This window comes from Rhinolophus ferrumequinum, chromosome 11 (assembly GCF_004115265.2).
Source record: "Rhinolophus ferrumequinum isolate MPI-CBG mRhiFer1 chromosome 11, mRhiFer1_v1.p, whole genome shotgun sequence".
NCBI classification, from domain to species: Eukaryota; Metazoa; Chordata; class Mammalia; order Chiroptera; family Rhinolophidae; genus Rhinolophus; species Rhinolophus ferrumequinum.
This window is the reverse complement of record NC_046294.1, coordinates 76,384,077-76,405,525: the sequence shown is the minus strand read 5'-3', so window position 1 is coordinate 76,405,525 and position 21,449 is coordinate 76,384,077. Positions and strand designations below refer to the sequence as shown.

Below are 21,449 nucleotides of genomic sequence, written 5' to 3'. Positions count from 1 at the left end.
AAAACTTTCCTAACCTGGTGAAGGAAATGAACATACAAGCCCAGGTAGCACAGAGAGTCCCAAACAAGATAAACCCAAAGAGGCTAAGACACATCATAATTAAAACGCCAAAGGTTAAACACAAAGAGAGAATCTTAAAAGCAGCAAGAGAAAAGCAGTTAGTGACCTACAAAGGAGCCCCCATAAGACTGTCAGCTGATTTCTCAACAAAAAGTTTGCAGACAAGAAGGGAGTGGCAGGAAATATTCCAAATGATGAAAAGCAATGACATACAACCAAGATTGCTCTGCCTAGCAAGGCTGTCATTTAGAATTGAAGGATAGATAACGAATTTCCCAGACAAGAAAGAACTGAAGGACGGTAGATGACTGGATTAAGAAACTGTGGTATATTTATACAATGGAGTATTATGCAGCCATAAAGAAGAAAGAAATCTTACCATTTGCAACAACATGGATGGACCTAGAGAACATTATGTTAAGTGAAATAAGTCAGACAGAGAAAGATAAGTACCATATGATCTCACTTATTTGCGGATTCTAAAGAAAAGAATAAGTGAATGAACTAATCAGAAACAGTTTTGGAGACAAAGAGGAAAAACTGAGGGTTGCTAGATGGGCGGGGGGGGTGGGGGATGGGGGGGAGGGTGAGGGGATTGGAGGGCAGTCGGTGGCCACAGGATGGCCACGGGTTTGAAAATTAATCTGGGGAACGTAATTTGGTGGTTACCAGAGGGTAAGGGGGTTGGGGGGTGGGGGATGAGGGTGAGGGGGATCAAATGTATGGTGATGGAAGGGGAGCTGACTCTGGGTGGTGAACACACAGTGTGATTTATGGATGATGTGATACAGAATTGCACACCTGAAATCTATGTAATTTTACTAACAATTGTCACCCCAATAAATTTAAAAAATAAAAAATTAAAAAAAAAAAAAGAAAGAACTGAAGGAGTTCATCTCCACCAAACCAGTAGTACAAGGAATCTTAGAGGGACTTCTTTAAGATGGGAGGGGTTAACAATCAGTGAAAGGGGAAGGGATTAAGTACAAATTGGTTGTTACTCAGTAGTCATGGGGATGTAGGGTATAGCATAAGGAATATAGTCAATAATATTGTAATAACTAGATATGGTGCCAGATATGCACTAGATCTATCAGAGTGATAGATGGGAAAGGGGTTGGGGGCTGGGTGAAAAAGGTGAGGGCATTAAGAAATACAAATTGATAGTTAATACAGTATGGGGAATATAATCAACACTGTTGTAAGGATCATGTAAAGTGCCAGATGGGCACTGGACTTATCAGGGGGATCACATCATAGATTGTGTAGATGCCTAACCAATGCGCTGAAGTAGAATAATATTGAATGTCAACTATAACTAAATATATAGGTATATATAGTCACGGGATGTGGAGTACACCATAGGGAAGATAGTCAATGGCAATGTAACAGCTACATAAGATGTCAGAGGGGTAGTAGCTTGGGGGGGTGGGTTATCACTTTATGAGGGGTTTAAATGTCTAACTATTACATTGCTTTGTACACCTAAAACTCATTTTAAAAAAAGAAACAAACGAACAAAAACACTAGAAGCATCTGGTAATATCTTTAAGATTAAAAAAAAAGTTATTAAAAAGTTATTACTTTTGTTTCTTTGTTTTTTTGTTCTGTGAACAAAAAGTGGTATTTTTATATTTGTCTAGCACTTTTCAATTTACAATTTACTTTCACAAAGTCTATAATACCAGGTTATTGGTCTTCTTCCTTCTGATAAGGAGGACACCATAAGCTGCCTACAAAGCAGGGATGAAACAGATTAGAGAAGAGAGAGGCTGGAAACAGCAGAGAGAAGCTGCCTCAGGAGAGAAGAGACAAATGGAGCACCAGCAGCAATGGTGACATGAGGAACTGACTGTATGGACAAATAGCTGAGGGCAGAGACACAACTACCAACTAGAAAGGCCCAGAAATGTGGGCAACTCAGCCCAAATAAAAGCCAATCTTTTCTTTAACACATATTTGTTTCTGTAAATATTCCATGAATGCTTGAAAAAAGAGTCTACATATCAATTTAAGATGGTAGTTGCTTCTAGGAAGAGAGAGAGGGGTTTAGGATTGGGGGAGGGGAAAATGGCCTTCAACTTCGTGTTTTATTTCTTAAAATATATCTGAAGCAAAATAAAGGGAAAAACGTTTGTTCATTTTCGGTGGTAGGAATATATATTATTCTTGATACATTTGGAGCTTTTAACAATGAATCCAAATTTTAACTGAGAACTGTTAGTGTCCATCCACAGCCCAGGTTATGGTTTCTGAAACATTCACACATATAAAGAACCAGGGCTCCTTGGAGAAATGGCTGATTTTAGGGCTGGGGCAAGGAAGATATACGGTGAGCCTGAAGTGTCTTGTTGTGCTAGAAAGTAAGGAATGGTTCAAAAGACAAACAGTGAAGGATGTGTCAAGTAAGCACAAGAGCCAGCTGAAAAGGCTCCTTAATGGACCAAACTGGAACAGTTTGAGTAACAAAATAAAGTAGTATAAATAACTCAAAGGATAAAATAAGTGTCCATGACTCCATACTGATATAAATGGCTGGATAAATAAATGGAGAAGAATATATAAATCTCCTGTAGAAAAGAATTCCCAATACTTTATGTAGCTACTCTGCTCTCAAGGAGGTGGAGCATAATTCTTAACCCCTTAAATGGAGTCTGGACATAGTGACTTTTTGAATCCAGTATGGAAGGCGGGTGGGGGGGTGGAGGGAGTAACTTTACGGTAAAGAAACCTGACAAACTGTCTCAACTAGGTGATCACGGTTAACATTACAGTGATAGCTCATAGTGAGAGTGTATATTCATGTTACGCTGTGATGAAAATGGCACTTTATCTTTGTGGTTTTCCTCCTTCAAACCCATTACCCTAGTCTAATCATGATAAAAACATCAGAGAAACTCCTATTGAGGATCATTCCACAAAATTCCTAACCAGTACTCCTCAAAAAATCTCAAGATCATAAAAAACAAGAAAGAATGAGAAACTGTCACGGCCAAGAGTTGCCTGGGAAGATATGACTACTAAATGTAATGTGATATCCTCGATGGGATCCTGGTACAGAAAAAGGACATTAGATAAAAACTAAGGCCGTCTGAATAAGCATCAATTTTAGTTAATTAGGTATCAATATTGGTCCATTAGTTGTGACAAATGTATCGCATTAACATAAGATGTTAACAACAGGGAAAATAGGATGCTAACAGAGGGACACTCTGTACTATCTTTGTTAACTTTTCTGTAAATCTAAAACTACTGTAAAATTAAAATTTCATTACAATATGTTAATGCCTACTGTGCTCTAGAGACAAAGTTAGGCATTACGGATACAGGGTGAATAAGAGGCACATGGGTTCCATCCTTCAGATCTAATAGTCTTGAGGGAGGAGAGCAAAGATGATACAGAGAAACAAATAGGTACTTAAACACAGTTTTAAAAGTGGGAATGGGTGCTGTGACAGTGAGTATCAGAGATGCTTATCTTAGATGTAGGGGTCAGGGGGTTTTCCAGACAGCACATGCAAAGTCCTAGCAAGAGGATACACAATATGTGGAGGGGAAAATGCTGAACATGGCCTAGTGACCTGGTGCTTACTGGTAAGAGGGACCAGTAAAAACAGGGATGGCAAGACATGGAAAAGCAAGAAAGGGTCAGATCATCGAAGATTTTGTAAGCAATATTAAAGAAGTTTGAACTTTATCTCATGAACAATGAGGAACCATTGAAAGTTTTTAAACTGAGATGTGACATGATCTGATTTATAGTTCTAAAAATTTGATTTAAAAATGTGATTTTAGTATGGAGAATAAATTAGATTATGGTGAAATTATAGGTAGGGACACCATTTAGAAGTTGTTAGAATAATCCAGGCAAAGATAATAATGGCAGGATACGGTAATGGGCAGAGACAGAGGGTGATGGATTTCAGAGATATTTGGATGGTAAAATCAATAGGACTTTTGTTATTTGATTGATTGGGGGTTTAGTGAAGGAAAAGGAGAGGTTGAAATTATGCCCATGTTTATGGCTGGCCAAGTGGATAGACAGTAGCATCTTTTACTAAGATACAGAATTCTAGAGATGCAGATTTAGGGGTCTGGGTGTATTTGGGGTCTTGAGGGCATTTTGAGTTTGCAGGGTGAAGTGGTAGCGTGGATTACATGGATCCAAAGGTTAGGAGAGAAATCCCAGTTGGAGACAAAGATCTGAGCTTCATTAGCATATAGATAGTAGTTAAAACCATAGCCCAGAAGAAACTACTAAATAAGTGTCATACATTTGTTGTTCATAACAATACTTCTTTATTATTAGGGTCATATTAAGTTAGAATTGTTATACCACTAAGGCAATAAAGAATGGAATGTATTTCATAAAAGATTTTATCAAAATTAAAAACAAATCATTCTTAAATGGTTTAAGGTCAGGTAGCTAGAAAACTGGTTTACCTAAAACAAACAAAGTAACAAAAAAACTTATTTCATAATTATGTAGGATAAATAAAGTAATATAATACTGCAGTTTCCATAGGAGTTCTTGAGTCTATCTATTCAAAAGACTTCTTGAATATTTACGTGCCCAGCATTGTGCTGGGTAATGGGACATAGTTTAATACTGCAAGGGAGCCTTGTTATTTAAAGGAACAATGGGCAAACATGGCAGAGAGTGCACATGGTGGTTAAGAACACAAGCTTTGGAGACAGAGTTCATATCAGGGATCTACCACTAGTCAAGTGGCTTTACACAAGCTGCTTAATCTCGCTAGGGTTCCATTTATGATGAGTACTGTAATTATAACCACTTTGTAGGGTGGTTCTAAGGACTGAATGAATTAAAGCATGTAAGATGCTTAGCACAGTTACAGATATGTAATATGCATTCAATGAGTATATCCTCCTCTAAAGTAAAAGACCATTTTGCTAAGTGAAGAATCACTTAGGAGACTGTTAAAATAAATTCTGGCAAGTTGTGCCTTGAACTGGGACAATGACAGCGGTGATGGAGAGAAGTGAACAGAGTTGGACAATATTTGGAGAGGAGTATCACTTGGACATACTGATTGAATGGGAAAAAGCGAAGGGAAGGAAAATAACAATTAGTTCTAATTATCTGCTCCCCCCTCCAACAGGAAACAAAGACAACAATTAGCTCTAATTAGCTATCCCCCAAAGAGGAAACACCAAAAATGGCTTTGGGTGGTAGAAGAAAGCCTGTGCAAATACTATTTAACTCATTTGCTCACTGGGTATTCATTCAATAATTTCTGTAAATGTTTTCTATATAAAAACAAAAAGAATTAATGCTTTTTATTTTTTAAATCTAGCCTTGTTTCAAAGGAGGCACACTTGTCCTATTTACAGTTAATGAGACAATCTATGTAAAAGACAGGAACATGAAGTGAAACATAGTTGGTGTGCATTGTATGGCTCTCTGAGCCATTGTTGATGAGAAACGTCCTTTGAGTTGTTTTTCCCTGAGTGGTGCTAAGCTAATTTACTCTTTTGTGTTAGGCCTCCTTTGTAGTAAAAGCAGCATTTCTCAAGTGGCTGGGCAGGGCCTGCGGTCGGGGAAAATCTGAGTTTGCTTCTTGTTTGTACAATTCTCTAACAAAATGGTGACCCTGATAGACCATTCAAGTATTTTTCACACAGTCTGTTGAATTTAACATGATTAATTGTAAGTTACTTGTCTTGTTTATACCTGTCTCACTAATTGAAAAATATAGATACAAACTTTTTGTTTAATTCAGATTTATTGAGGTATTTTTTTATATAAAGTTTACCTTTTCTTTGGTCAGACATTAATGCTACCGTACCTACTTCGCAGAATGCAAGGAGAGTATGCAGACTGCTCTGTGTGCTGTCAGTTTCCCAATAATGCCTCTGTAGAAGGATTTGTAACCAGTGTGGACATCAGAATTACCTGCTGTATGTTGAATCTTTCTTATTGTTCTAAAATGATCTGTTTCATATCTTTTTCCCCTCTGGGCTACATGCTCCTCTAGGGCACCAGGGAAGCCCGAGGGCCTGATACAGTGTCTGGCACATTGAGTGCTCAGTTCAGATTTGTTGAAATGAACTCTGCCTACGTTTAGAGAAATGCATGTCTGTAATAGCACTACTCAATAACAGCACTAATGAAACAAACTGAAAATTTCCCCACTGGAAGAAAAAAAGCACACAGATGTCTTTTTTAACCAAATTAAGAAATATGTTCATAATCCTGGGTTTCCTGACACTTGCAGTTTATCTGCACTAATTTCTTTCCATGTGTACGGAAGACTGCCCTGACCTATTCCAAAGGGAAGGATCAAATGATTGTGTTTGATGGATCAAACACCTCCACAGATCAATTGGCACTTCAGTGTTGAGTATGGGGTTATGTGTCCCTGGTACTTCTTCTTTTACAGCTGGGAGAAAAATGGCAGCAGAGAGTGGTCTGCTACTTCTGAAAACTCATCCTCTCTCCGGGCATCAAGGAACTAGCTCTGCCTCCTTTGAACAAGAAGCCCCCTGCAGCTCTTTGTAAAGTACCACAGGGTGACCCTACCTCTTAGAAGCTGATCCATCTATTGAGCACCTCCAGGAATGAATTAGAGACTCTACTAGAAGGGACAGAACTCCTTTCTTTAAAATCTTAATCTCTACCTGAGATGAAAAAAGCTACTTTCTATGTAGCCCTTCACATTCTAACTGACTACATTCCCTGTAACAACCAAAATGCTTGAGGACTCATAATGTTTATGCATAAATAAAACATAACCCATGAAGTAAATACTCTTCCACTCTCATAATTTGCCTAATTTGGGATTATCCCACTTTAAAAAAAATGTACAGAACACATTTTTTTTGAAAATCTTTTATTACACACTAACTTGACATATCAGTTAAAAGTACAATTGAGAAAGTTTTTTATTTTTTAATTACAGATGACATACAATACTACATTAGTTTTAGGTGTACAGCATAATTTAAGAAATGATCCCCCTGATTAGTCTGGTACCCACCTGACACCATACATAGTTATTACAATATTACTGACTATATTTCCTATGCTGTTCTTTACTTCCCCGTGACTATTTTGTAACTACCAATTTGCACTTCTTAATCACTTCACCTACATTAAACTAAAAGGTTTCTGCACAGCAAAGGAAACCATCAACAAAATGAAAAGACAACCTCCTGAGTGGGAGAAGATATTTGCCAATGATACAGCCAATCAGGGGTTAATATCCAAATTTTATAAAGAACTCATACAACTCAACATGAAAAAAACAAACAATCCAATTAAAAAATGGACAGAAGACCTGAGCAGACATTTTTCCAAAGACGACATACAGATGGCCAATAGGTAAAGATGCTCAACATCACTAATCATAAGAGAAATGCAAATTAGGGCACATTTAAAAATAAATTTTAATTTAAAATAGTATGTAGTCTCAGCTTAAGTTCTTGTTAATAACAGCTAATATTTACAAAGTGCTTGTCATGTGCCAGGCAATACTCTATGGGCTTTATTTATAACACACTTAACAGTCTTCCTATGAAGTAAATGAAAATTATCTCTTATTTATTTATTTATTCATTTATTTATTTTTTATGGTATACACATCTTCATGTTTGATATTGCCAAATTTTTCTCCAAAGTGAGGGTTTTAGTTTACATTCCCATTGGCAGTATACGAATTCCTATTACTACACATCCTCTGTACACTTCATATTGTTGACATATGTGCATTCATGTGCTTGTATGTTCACCAATTTCATGGTATGGTATTATGTTAATTTGTATTACCACTGCTAATGAGGTTGAGCATCTTCTCATATGTATAGAGGTCATTCTGATTTTATGTTCTGTGAATTGCCCTTTTTTTTTCTTTTTTTTTAATCTTTATTAAATTTATTGGGATGACATTGATTAGTAAAATTATATGGGTTTCAAGTGTACAATTCTATAATACATCATCACTTTATTGCATTGCTTATTCACCACCCAGAGTCAGTTCTCCTTCTATCACCATATACTTGACCCCTTGTCTCTTTTCTACCACCTCCCCTCCCCTACCCTCCGGTAACCACTAAACTCTTGTCTGTGTCTATGAGTTTTTGTTTGTTTGTTGCTTTCAGTTTTATATGCCATATAGAAGTGAAGTCATGGTTCTTGACTTTTTTTGTCTGACTTATTTCGCTTAGCATAAGAATCTCAAGATCCATCCATGTTGTCACAAATGGCACTATTTCATCTTTTCTTATGGCTGAATTATCTCCATTTTATAGTTGAGAAAACAGAGGCACAGAGAGGTTAAGCAAGCTTTCAAAATCACACAGTTAGTATGTGGAAGGGCTGGGATTCAAACCCTCGAAGCCTGTCTTCTAAGGCAGTGTTATTATTTATTCTCCTGTGCTGCCTCTGAAAACCACAGAGGTAGAATTCTGAATTGACATAGAATGAAGAGAATGAATAGTGTATTCAATTCAAACTAAACTGCAGAGCTGGGAATAATCAAGGCTTGGATATATACCTGTACCTCAGAATTTAGCAGTATGCTTCTGGGAGCTAGCTGTAGGACTCTTGAAGAACAAGGGTTACTATATCACTGAAAATTAACCTCTTTCCTTTCCCCAAGCAAATGTACTATAGATCTGAAATTTTGACAACCAGAAAATTTTATGGGAAGAAGTTAGTTATATATCAGACCCCAAAAGTTTGGGTTTTATATATTCTTATTGAGGCTATATTTCCAAGGAGATGTGACTCCTTGGCAGTGTAATTCTGAAATAACTAGTAGTAGTAGTAAAAATATTAAGCCCCCTCTAGTGTAAATCTAGCACTCCCTTGGGTTTAGAAAATCCAATGAAATTCAAGGTCCTGGTCTATACTGCTAATTGTGTGGTGATTTTACTCTCCCCAAATTACTCTGAGTCATTGGTCAGTGTGATAGGGTCTTCAAATCAGCATTTTCCCTTTTTTCTTTCAGTATACCTCTATATGTTTTAGTTTTCATAACACATCACACCTTTTCTTTATAGATAAAAATATTGGCTTACTTTTTTTTGTTTGCTTTTTGTTTTTTTAGTACACATTAAATATATCTAATGGCTGGTAAAATATTTCAAATCTACCTTGGAGACATTTAGTAACTTGAATGACTTTTCTTGAATACATTGGAAAGGCAAATACGTTCCATTTTCCTTTAGATTTCCCTAGTTACCTCTTGTTTTATTGTTTTCTTTTTATGCCACAATACCACAAGGAGAAAAAAAAATCAATCAATGGTCAACCTCAAAATACAACTTACTGTGATTAAGGATAATCATTAGATGAAAACATGTTTTACTCCCCTGCCCCTGAATCTAGATTAAAAAGAGCAAGTTTGGGTAACAATTTTTAGCAGTAGTGGAAAAAAAAAGTTTCATTTAGCAGTTGGGGCAGGGGAAGACACATACAACTTTACTCTGCAGATGACAAATTCAAGATCAGCAATATCGAAATTATTTGCCATTGATTAATCTCCTCAATTTGGGCCATTCTTCTCATTTCATGTGAAAGAAGAAAGAAGACAATGTTGAACTACAAGATCCATAAATAATAATTTTTGTAGTTTTCTCCCCTAAAAATCAGATTGATCCAAAGCTGCTTTGGGTGATAGAAGAAATTCTGTGTCTTTATTATACTGTCACAATAAATATTTTCTAAAAAGTAATTGAGAAAATCTCCTGATGACAACAATAAACTCCAAGTAAAACATCTTAACCCATGTGGAAATTTCAGTTTCCCACTTGAATGGTCTCACAGTATGAACCTGTGCCCTGCTAGAGTCTAATGAAATCATAATGGTGACATCCCTCAGTTAGTCAATCAGGTAGTGATTTGGGACTCTTACATAAACAGACATAGCCATCTCTTTTTCCACCCTTTCTTCAGCGATAGCTGAAGAAAGTAAAATATGTAGGTGGAGAAGGTAAAATGGAGGAGAAAGGAAACTATTCTGATAAAGGCCAAAACTTACAGATAACGGAAGTGAAGGTGGTTTAACGTGTGATTAATTCAGCTCACAGCTCCCATTAATTCTCTATTAGCTCTGCATGTATGCATACCTATGGGTGGTTTTCAAGAAATTAGAGAAAGTTCTCCAAAACAAGCCTGACCTCTCAGCAGGAAGAGGGAACACCAGGCAACGGCGCAGATGGCTTGTGGATGAGGAGTAGCTGGTAAACCACCTGCCAGATGAGTGGCTGGGCTCTGTCCACCCGACCCTCAAAATAACGTAAGGAGGTCAGTCCTCTTAAATTAGATGCAAAATAAGCAAATATGTAGATCTGAATTAGCACATGCAGATAAGGGCTAAGTGTGCATCATGCTTCATATTTTGTCAGATCCTAAGGAGCACAGTGTCAGTGCCAGGGAAATCTAGACAGATAAGAAACTTGGTCTACAAAGGACATAATACAATCAGATTTACCATATGAAACAGAGAAAGGGATGGGAGGGGAGGTAAGAGAAGGGAAAGAAAAACTTCTAAGGCTTCTTAGGAGCATTTGAAACATTATAAAATGCAAATTTTTACTTCATAAAGGTATGAACATGAGGAGAGAGAACAAACAATATGAAAATTTACCATTCCAGAGAAACGAAAAACCTTTCAAATATGCATTGACATTTCACACATGCTATCCAGCATGTCATAGTAGAGGTATATGCTCACACATAACAATCTCCCTGAGGCCACATTCCCGAACTTTTCTTTCTTCCTTCTGGTGATTAGATTGAACAAAGCTCTGCTGACACTCACTAAAATGACAACTAGGAAGATTTTTTTCCTTTTTTCAGAAATAAAACACTCATCTGGGGTTTATTTCTGTGATTTATAGCAATGGATGTCCATGCCAGCCACAGAATTTAGGGCTGCCTGAAAATATATTTATGACCTGCTTTAAAGGTACAGTAATTTTCTGGCTTTCACTGTGATCACCTGCATGTATGTACTGATTTCATGGAGGGAGCAAAGGTGGGGAGAGTAGGATTGGTGAACCTTGTCTTTATAAAAGACTAAGGAAATTTCAAAACCTAAATATTAATCTACTTTTCCATGAAAATACTCGATCTGGGTTTTCTACATTTTCAATTATAAATTTTATTTTAAAAAGTTAAATTTCTAAATGAAACTAGAGCAAAAAGAATGGTAAACTTATCTTTGCATAAACATTAAGTGGATCTGGCTTTACTAATCTAAATTGATGCTTTCTGCAAAATTTTCACTTCCACACAATCAGAGCATAGTGAGGGCATCTATCTAGAAACATTTGACAGGAAAGTCCAAGCAAATTGGGACCTTTCCAGGGGCTTGGAGGCAAACAGGGTACCCTATTCCTAAGGTAACTGCTGACCCTGACCTTACAGAAGAGATAATAGCATTCACTTGTGACAAGTAGACCATTTATGTTGGGCTTCTGTAACGACTCATACTGTAAAACAAATTTTAAAAATAATTTTAAATTCACTTTAGAGCTATGACTTGATACATTTACTAATTGAACATTATTTTATTCTTTCCAATGGTATTTCATGAATGCCATTAATATTAAAATGCCCATTATTTCATGTGCCCTTGAGGAAGAATAAAATGGTGCTAATTAAACTATGATGCATCCCATTTCAGTGATGTAGAGGGAAAAAAGCATCTTAGAATTAATAACGTATAGTAAGACTCAAGCCTACTTATTTCCAAATTCCAGGCTACAATGTTTCAGCAGAAGAATCCAGAGGTTGATGACAGAGCCCTGAAGGCCTGCAGGAAATCATACTAGAAGATTCTTACTCCCTGACTCAAACATTCAGGTTAAATCAGGTTAAGTAATTCCATGATATGTTATAGATTGATTACAAATGAGCAACTCATGTCTTTCTTGGCCTCTCTGGAGATCTTCCCAACCACTTACTGCATAGTCTCTGGGCTCTGGTTTCCATCCCCTATCACAATTCCTTCACTATGCATATAGCATATACAACTCACACAGATATACATTCTCACATATGCACAGGGCTTGAGACAAATTCCTTATCCCTTTTGCTGTGATGGTCAGATATATCCACATGAATATTTCCATCTGCTGACTGCGGATGGAAACTTCCAGAAAGGAAGTATAGGAAAGCATATGTACATTTTTCTATATTTTTGTGTTTTTCAAGAATGAACAACAATAGGAAATTTTTATACATAAAAACAATGTCACTTATATACAAAGCAGCTCAAATTGTTATTATTAAATGCATAAAATAGTCAAAATATCGACTTTTTGTTTTTTGTGGATTTCTGAGCCATTTTGGAAAAAAAACTTGAAATCAATTAACGCAGCAAAAGAGTTACACTACAAAGATAGCTCTGACCAGAATCATCTCAGGAGTGATCAGCACTCTTTATCTACACAAAGAGTGAATGAGTGAGTGAGTGAGTGAGTGAGTGAGTATGTAAATGCTTGGCTAATGGAAAAGCATGGTCTAGTCCCAGCTGCATTTTCCTGTCCTTATCTTATGTGATGTGATTTTATATGATGCTCCTTCTTGAAAGGCCCATTTCAGGCTTTCATGATTCCATGGTCTCCTGGTTTTCTATCTATCTCCCACTCTTCCTCTACCTGCCTTTTAAGTGTAGGTGTGTCCCAATGTTCCATCTTCAACCCCTTTCTTCCTCTTTACCTCTCCTAAAGGACCTTCTCTCTTGGGCCCCTCTCTAACTCAACCTTTTCCAACAAATAACTTGTCCAAGGCCAGCCAGTTGGTAGGAAAAGACCTTAGCTCTTAATTCTAGTCAACAAACATTTATTGTGCACTTATTATGTTCAGTTCTTACTAGGCACTAGAGACACAAAATAAACAGAAGCTCTGAACTATCTCAAATGAAAACACATTTCAGTCATGTCAGACTGAACCAGCCTATACTTTAAAGCAAGGATTCCTAACCAACATGTTACAGTTTTATGGACTCTTCACAGATGTATGACAAAATTCTGATCATTAATTGTATGAAATTCTTTCTCTCTCTCTCTTTAAACTGGGGTTGCATATTATTTATAGCAGTATGTGTTAGGTAAAATATTTTGCTAAGAAGGTCATATGACTATTGTGTTTCTCTGAAAATAAGACCTAGCCAGGCAATCAGCTCTAATGTGTCTTTTGGATTAAAAATTAATATAAGACCCGGTCTTATATTATATTACGTTAGATAAGACCGGCTCTTATATTATAGTAAAATAAGACTGGGTCTTATATTAAGTTTTGCTCCAAAAGACGCATTAGAGCTGATTGTCCTGCTAGGTCTTATTTTCAGGGAAACATGGTAGGTTAAGAGAGTATTAAAATATATTGTTAGGAGACAAGAGAAATAAACAGAACAAGTATGGAAACTGTGGAAGTCTACATAGGCAAGGTGAGACACTAAGCAGTAACTATCTCACTATAATTATTGCTGATGCATTTAACACTGTTTTACATCTTTAATTCCTTTTAAGTGTGCCCTTAAAACTTGTGTCATGGACTTTCATTTAAACATGGCAAATAAAGCATATCAAATCCCACCAACATGACAGTAAAGAAATAAAAATGGCATAAAACTATAAGGCTAAGGGCAATAGGAGCACTCAGGAGATATCAGCAGATTTCCGGAAGCTGAAAAGGGATGGATATATGGTAACTTGCTAAGCTTAACTGACTAAGCCTGCAGTGAGGGAAATGATCCAAAGACAATATAATTGAGAGTACAGAATCTTGGTCATATTCAGGAGTTAGTGATCCCAGTTCCTCTCAAAGTGGTAGTGTAAGAGGAAGCCAACACAAGAGGCTTGGTTAAACATTTTCATAAGAAATAGTTAGGCCTCAATCTCTTTCCCCATCCTTTGAAAGAAGGCATAATCCCTCTCCATTCTATCAGACGAGATGAGATTTACTCTTGAAGAGGTTGAGCTAGAAAGGCTCTGACCTTTTGGACACAAGAAAATGAGATTAAGCTGTCATATTGAATACAAGGAGGTTAAGTGAAAGTCTACACGATGAGTGTGAGATTTATCCAGCCTTCTTCTCCCACTCAACTCCCAGAACAGAGGCAGCCAGAATGATATTGGAGATTAATCCCTCAGAAAACTACCCAACACACATGCGGATCTCCCCCAATGAAGCACAAGCCCCTAACTGGACCACTGTGAAGCCAAACAGCCAACAAGCCTCACTGTACATAGAAAGCTTCCATTCAGCATTTTACTGCCTCAGTCTTAAATATAAACAAACAACCAGGGTTATCAGATAGTTATAGAAAGTTTCTAACTTGATTGAATTACAGACTCAAAACAAAGAAAGGTGAAAAACGGATTTGGAATGCAAAGAGGAGAAAACTATAATACATCACAATTAATTTTCATAGATATAAGAAAAAATATTACACTCATAAAAAAGGAACAATAAATAATAAATATGAACATTAAGATAATAAAATATTCTTGGAAATTTTTTTAAAATTACAGAAATTGAAGATAAAATTTAAGAAATCTCCCAGATTTGAGGAAATCTGCTGAGAAGAAATTGACAAAATTATTTTGTAAAAAGGGGGGGGGGGAGAAATGGTGAGAAAAAGATTCAACATCCATATAACAGACATTCCAGAATGAAATAAAAATGAAAACATGTGAAAAAAGATTATCAAAGAAATAATACCAGAAACTCTCCAAGAACTGAAGAACATGAGTCTCCAGATCAAAAGGGCCCCTCTGGATACCCAGCTCCTTAAATAACAAAAGATCTTCACCAAAACATATCATGATGAAATTTTAAAACATAAAAGTTTCCAGAGGGGGAATGAAAACAAACAGTTCACATACAAAGGACTAAGAAACAGAAGCATTCAATTTGTCAATAGAACATTCAATTTGTCAACAGAACATGGAAACAAAAATAAAAACTCTGAGAAAAAAATTCTTTCCAATTTAGATTTCGATACCCAGTCAAAATATTAAGTGTGAGGGGAGAATGAAGACAATTTCAGATATACGAGGTCTGACAAGTAAGCTTGTGAACTTGTTGCAATGATGTTGCTAGCCTTTTTTGATATCAGAGGGATTATTCATTATGAATTTGTACCAACTGGACAAACAGTTAACCAAGTTTACTATTTGAAAGTGCTGAAACGGCTGTGTGAAAAAGTTAGACGACCCGAACTTTTCACCAACAATTCATGGCTCTTGCATCACGACAATGCACCAGCTCAGCACATAGCACTGTCTGTGAGGGAGTTTTTAGCCAGTAAACAAATAACTGTATTGGAACACCCTGCTTACTCACCTGATCTGGCCCCCAATGATTTCTTTTTTTACCCGAAGATAAAGGAAATATTGAAAGGAAGACATTTTGGTGACATTCAAGACATCAAGGGTAATACAATGACAGCTCTGATGGCCATTCCAGAAAAAGAGTTCACAATTGCTTGGAAGGGTGGACTAGGTGCTGGCCTTATGCATAGCTTCCCAAGGGGAGTATTTCGAAGGTGACTGTCGTGATATTCAGCAATGAGATATGTAGCACTTTTTCTAGGATGAGTTCATGAATTTAATTGTCTGAGCCTTGTACAAAGCTTTCTTCCAACGTACCTTCCAAGCACACCTTTTTGGGAGCTTCTGAAGAAAGCATTCCACCAAAATGTAGGTGGAAAATGAGAAAGACATGGGACTCAGGAATCAGAATATTCCATGGGGCTTAAAAAGGATGTCTCCATGAATAAAACTGGCACTGACAGACTGTCATGTATGAATAATGGAGAAAATATATTTGGGAATAATTTTGTGATATGGATAACAGAAAACTAAGCAAATAAAAACAGGTCAATTACTAAGTTTTGGAAATACAAAAATTGTACAGAAAGAAAGTATAATCAACTGTAAATAAAATTTACATTATCAAAATAAACATCAAATATTTATTTAATCAAAAATAGTGATATTGGGGGAATTGAGGAAGGAGAAATAGACGTGTATAAGGGAGAGGGGGGTTAGGTATGAAAGTTAAATCTTCAGTTCTATAGTAGAAAATCAATGGATCTGATAGTTAAAAATGTTAAAAAATAAGCAGATTATTTAGAAAGAAGGCAGAACACATAGGGCAAGAGGACTGCTATTTTTCATTATAATGTTTTTTAATTATATGTGTTTTAAATGTGTATTATTTCGATAAAAACAAAACCTTAAATTTCAAAAAGATGACAGACAAGGTGGTACTTTCAACCTCCTGAGGTCCAATGCCCTTAAACACTGTGAACTCACACTTAAAAACAAACAAACAAAAAAAACAAGAGAGAAAGAAAGAAAAAAAGAAAGGAAGGAAGGAAGAAAGGAAGGAAGGAAGGAAGGAAGGAAGGAAACTGGGCTCAAGGAATCAGAGAGTCATGCTTGCAATAAGTAGATGGATTCAAAAAGTCCATGCTACTTCTAGAACAGTAACAGACCAGGCCGTGCATTGCAGGTTATGTATTAAATTTGACACAGGTGAAGATGCATTGGAAATATTTAACAGAAAAGTGGAACAGTTTGAGTTAACAAATGTTGACATGGTTCAGTGTGATCTGTGCTCATTATCCACTGGAATGTCCAAATCATTTGATACAGCAATTATGAATCCTCCCTTTGTGAACAAAAATAATAAAGGAATAAGTACAAATTTTCTGAAGATTGCTTTGGAAATGGCAAGAACAGTAGTATGTTCTTTATACAAATTCTCAACTAGAAAATATATTCAAAAGAAAGCTGCAGAGTGGAAATATCAAGATAGATATTACAGAGTTGTCAGATGACCCACCAGCATCATATAAATTTCTTAAAAAGAAATCAGTGGACATTGAAGCAGACCTAAATTGGTTTTCTTTTTTAAAAACCTCCAAAGACAAAAGCAGCTTCAAACCTAATTAAATAAATACAAGATGTGTTTATTAAAAAAAGTGTCACAAATTATAGATTGCTTTTCAGAATGTAATAAAGATATTGTGATTATGTGTCATTGAAAACTTACTATATTTTAGAGATACATACTGAAATATTTACAAATGGCAGGATCAGTGTCTAGGATTTGCTTTAAAAAAAATGGGATGGATAAAGAGCAGGATTAGAAATCAAACAGCACTGGTCATGAGTTGATGATTTTTGAATATTGGGATCCACTATTTTATTCTGTCTACTTTTGTATATATTTGAAATTCTCCAAATAAAAAAGTTAACAACAGCAAAAAAAAAAAAAATGGTGCTATCCACAAAACTGAGAATCACTGAAAGTATTCTAGTCACTTTTTACAGCCAAGCAAGGCCATGATGATTAACATCTGAATTTGTTCATAACAGAAATTAGAGGTAAATCTGTCACTGTTTAACAGTTTGGGAGAATACAACAACAATGAACAGGAATTTGGTATTAATCCACACTATTTCCATGACTGGCTTAGTTCTCTTAGAGTCTTTTTAAATGTTAGGCATCGTCATTTTTTAGTAATTACTTGCTGAGCTTTTTTCTTAGTGGTAAAAAATGTAATAGTGTATATGAATGTCATCTTAGATTTAGTGAAATAAGGTAGATGGGTTGAGGAGAAAAAAGTGGTAATTAAAACATAACACACTCTAACAATGTGTTCTAATTTCATAAATGTTAATATGAAGAAAAGAATTTGCCTCTTGGAATTGATGAAACACAATATTTCCCCCCCAAAGCATCCTTTCTTATCCCAACCCGTCATCTCTACTCTAAATCAGTCTTTAGAATCAGTAGATCCACAGGATGATATCTGCCTCCATCTTAGTTTGCCAGTGGTATCCCTACCTCCTCCTACTTTCCTCATAGCACTAATTTGAAATCACCGGCTTTGTGTGCCTCTCCTTCTGTCCAATGCCAAGCAGGGCAACTTGTTCCAGAAATACTCAGAGAATGATTAAACATTTCCTTTTGTGCCTTTCCGAGTGCTTTGTGCTCAATGGGTCCTAGTGAAGGACTCACATGCCAAAGTCAGCGTGGACGTGCACCTTGTGCCAGTCAGGGGTTGTTATTGCAAAGAACAGAAACTAGCTCTGCTTGTTTAAGCAGAAAAGGACTTTGTTCTGGAGGTAACCCACAGCATCTCCAGGAGGGTTCGAGAACTGGATTTAAAGGTTACGTTGCCAAAAATAACACTTAGAATGATGACACAGAGCCAGTTCAGTCCAGACACCTCTCTGGCCCCCGCAGGTCCAGACTTTGGAGCTGGCCCCACGGATTACCCCCCACCCCTGGCTTTGTCAAGAGGTGTTGCTGACTGGAACATCTGCCATTGGGGCAGACTCTGGGTCTTGGGCCCACCTCTATGATGCAAGGATATCTGGGAAAGGAAGCATCTGGCACTTTTAACTCCTACAATGGGGAGTGGGCTCTGCCTCATAAAGTGGGAGAGCCCCCAAAATGGGAAAGGTGGCAGCGTTCAAAAGGAATGACAAGTGTCCACTCTATACTATAAACAAATACCTTTGAAAACCAAAACACAATTTAGAGCGATAGAGCACACACAGAATATAGAGTGAACACGTTTTCCTTTCATCTTTGTCTAACCTGATTAGGTGCAGTTTTATTTTAGAACCTGAATACATGCCTATTTTATGGTTATTCAAAAATACAGATCGTTTGGAACTAAGAATTTCAAGTATGATCTTGGATAATTAAAGAAAACCTGGACATAGCCTCTTTAATTTAACCCAGTGGTGGTCACAGAATAGATGCCCTTATTTTAGTTGATGATTGACTAATTAGGGAATAATTATTAAGTAGAAAAGAATAAGGATAGATATTCATTATAGACCAAGGAAAGAATATAAAATAGCTATGTTACATAAATGCCGTGCTTCCCCGAAAATAAGACCGGGTCTTAATATTAAGGTTTGCTCCAAAAGACGCATTAGGGTTTATGTTCGGGGATGTCATCCTGAAAAATCATGCTAGGGCTTATTTTCCAGTTAGGTCTTATTTTCGGGGAAACAACAGTGTACTAAGCTGAATTAGACATTGGCAGATTCGCGTATAAGTGCCTCAGAGCTCAATTTAAACTGCAGAATGAGATTTAGGAGGTGCTTTTAAAGTCATGTGAGCCAACTTCCTACCCAATAAAAGCACTCCTTCTTGTTACATTCCTGACAGGTGACATAAACTACATCACTTTCAGTACAGTATGTTATATTGTTTTTTTCTGACCTTTTTGATATGGATTCTATTCATCTACGAATCCAACCAAAGACTGCATTAATTTCTTCTGTACTGTTGGTTAATGCTCAAGTGAACTAAAACTATTTTTACAACCCAAGCTGTTGTTAATCTAGGACTTCTACTCCCTATCATTGGACAACTGATTTTAGAATCAAAACGAAGCCAACATCTATTATTTTAAAATGTAATCTAAGTTTCAGCCCATACTTTGGGCTAAGAGATATCAAGTTTAATCCTGATTGTCATCCAAATTCACTAGTGCCTTGAGTTTTGCCTTTATCAACAAACCTGATACATGTATGATGTAAATATATCTGAGTCATTGAAAAGATTGTAAAAATGTTAGGATCGAGGGAAGAGCTATGAAGCAGGCCAGCAGAAACCACCTTCTACATTGGCTTTGACACCTAGAACATTCTTTGGGTACAGCAGATCAACCCCGGCTATTAGAGCATATCCCAGACCTCATTTCTGCATCTCACCTACAAAGATTACTCAAGAGCCTAGTTGATAGATGTGTCCCAGAAGGATTGTGTAGCTGTGAAAAATTGATGAGTCTGGCTCTACATTAAATACTCTAGGTTATCTACAATTTAAAGGAATAGTAGGAGAAATTTTTGATACAACACAGAACTCTTCAGTGAAGCAAATACCATAATCCAATACTTCTATTTTGTAAGTCTTGATTTTCATACTAGGTTCACATATTGAGCTACATACACATTACACATGAGACAGAATATGGACATCAAAATTCTATGTTAGGTATTTTAATACAGGCTTTAAATGACTAACTATGTACACAATATACGTTTTAATGAAAACAACTTTGATAAATATTTACCATTTTAAGAAAACATATGGTTAAACTTCTCTATTAAAAATAATTGTTTTAAGTTTCTTGCCCATTTAAATGGATTCTAAGACCAAAGACAATCTGAAATTAAAATGTTCTACTGGAATATAGAATCTTCAGAAAATCTAGCTTCCAAATTCTGAAGGGTTGAACATTCTTTTTCTACTTCTAAAGGAAAAAATGTACAGTAAATTCATTCCAGAGATTGATTCACACTTAAAATAGTTATGCCAACTGGTCAAGTGAAAAACAATTAGGGAACAGAGTTTATAACGTTACTGATGATATTTGCTAAAACAAAAATTAGCTATTGGATAAATAAATTATTTGTTTCATCATGAATGAAACCTTCAAAATATCTAGCAGCTTTTCTACCATATACTTGTGCAAGGGGGACAGAAAGCAGAGTTATAAGCAGCTGAAATAAACTCTTATACCAAGCATTCTAATTAACCAAATCCTAATCCCAATAATTAAAATGCAAACTACATTTAAAAGCTATATAAAGACCTGTGAATCTGCAGGCATTAGCTTGTTTGAGACTGATTTTTTTTTCAAATGGGCTTAATGAGTTCTCCTTAAGCATTTACCATAATCATCTTGCTTTATACTAAAAAAGCAAAAAGTCAAACAGCAAATTGTGAATTATTTCTATGGTGTCTGAAACATCATAGAGAGCACACAGACAATATACAAATTATCTAATTACATTGAGAGTGAAGTTATTTATCCCTTAGAACACTAGCAATCAGTGTTTATTTTGTAGAGGTTTAGAGTTGGCACAATATTCTTTTTTAAAATGTCCGTATCTTCCATTTTAGAGTACAGAAATTGATGTAAATTAAGACTTGTTCATGGTCAGCATAAGTGAGCTGAAGGGTTAAAAGCTCTGGGATGCAAGAACATACTGTCTTCAGATTCTTTAAATTCCGAGTATTTACTGAGGACTTAGAATGTGAACTCAGCACACAATTTCAGTTAAAGCTCTCTCTGGGTTATAGTCCATAAACTGTCATTAGAGATCACTGCAGTAAGCCCTTCCTTACTTAATAAGCCATATCCAGGTGAAATCTCGCTGAAAATAAAACCTATGGTCTAATTGCCTTCAAATTTTAGCAAGTTCAGTACGTGCCTGGTCATTTTTTTCCCATATACTATCAGAATTATAAGGCAGGACATATTTGGCAGACAGTATAAAGAGGAACAGTATCTCAAATAGAACTGTTTTGTGTCCTATTTTAAAGGATAATCATTTGATAAGTGAGACCTAATTAACTATATTATTACACA

At 36.2% G+C, this 21,449-nt stretch overlaps 1 protein-coding gene and 1 pseudogene across 3 annotated transcripts in view; one reads left to right on the top strand and one right to left on the bottom strand.

The window, feature by feature from the left end:
- ELMOD1 (ELMO domain containing 1) overlaps positions 1–21,449 on the bottom strand; it is a 69,754-nt gene that overhangs the window by 44,223 nt on the left and 4,082 nt on the right. The gene's annotated exons all lie outside the window — the stretch shown is intronic.
- Positions 5,883–16,998, top strand: LOC117029778 (methyltransferase-like protein 5; annotated as a pseudogene).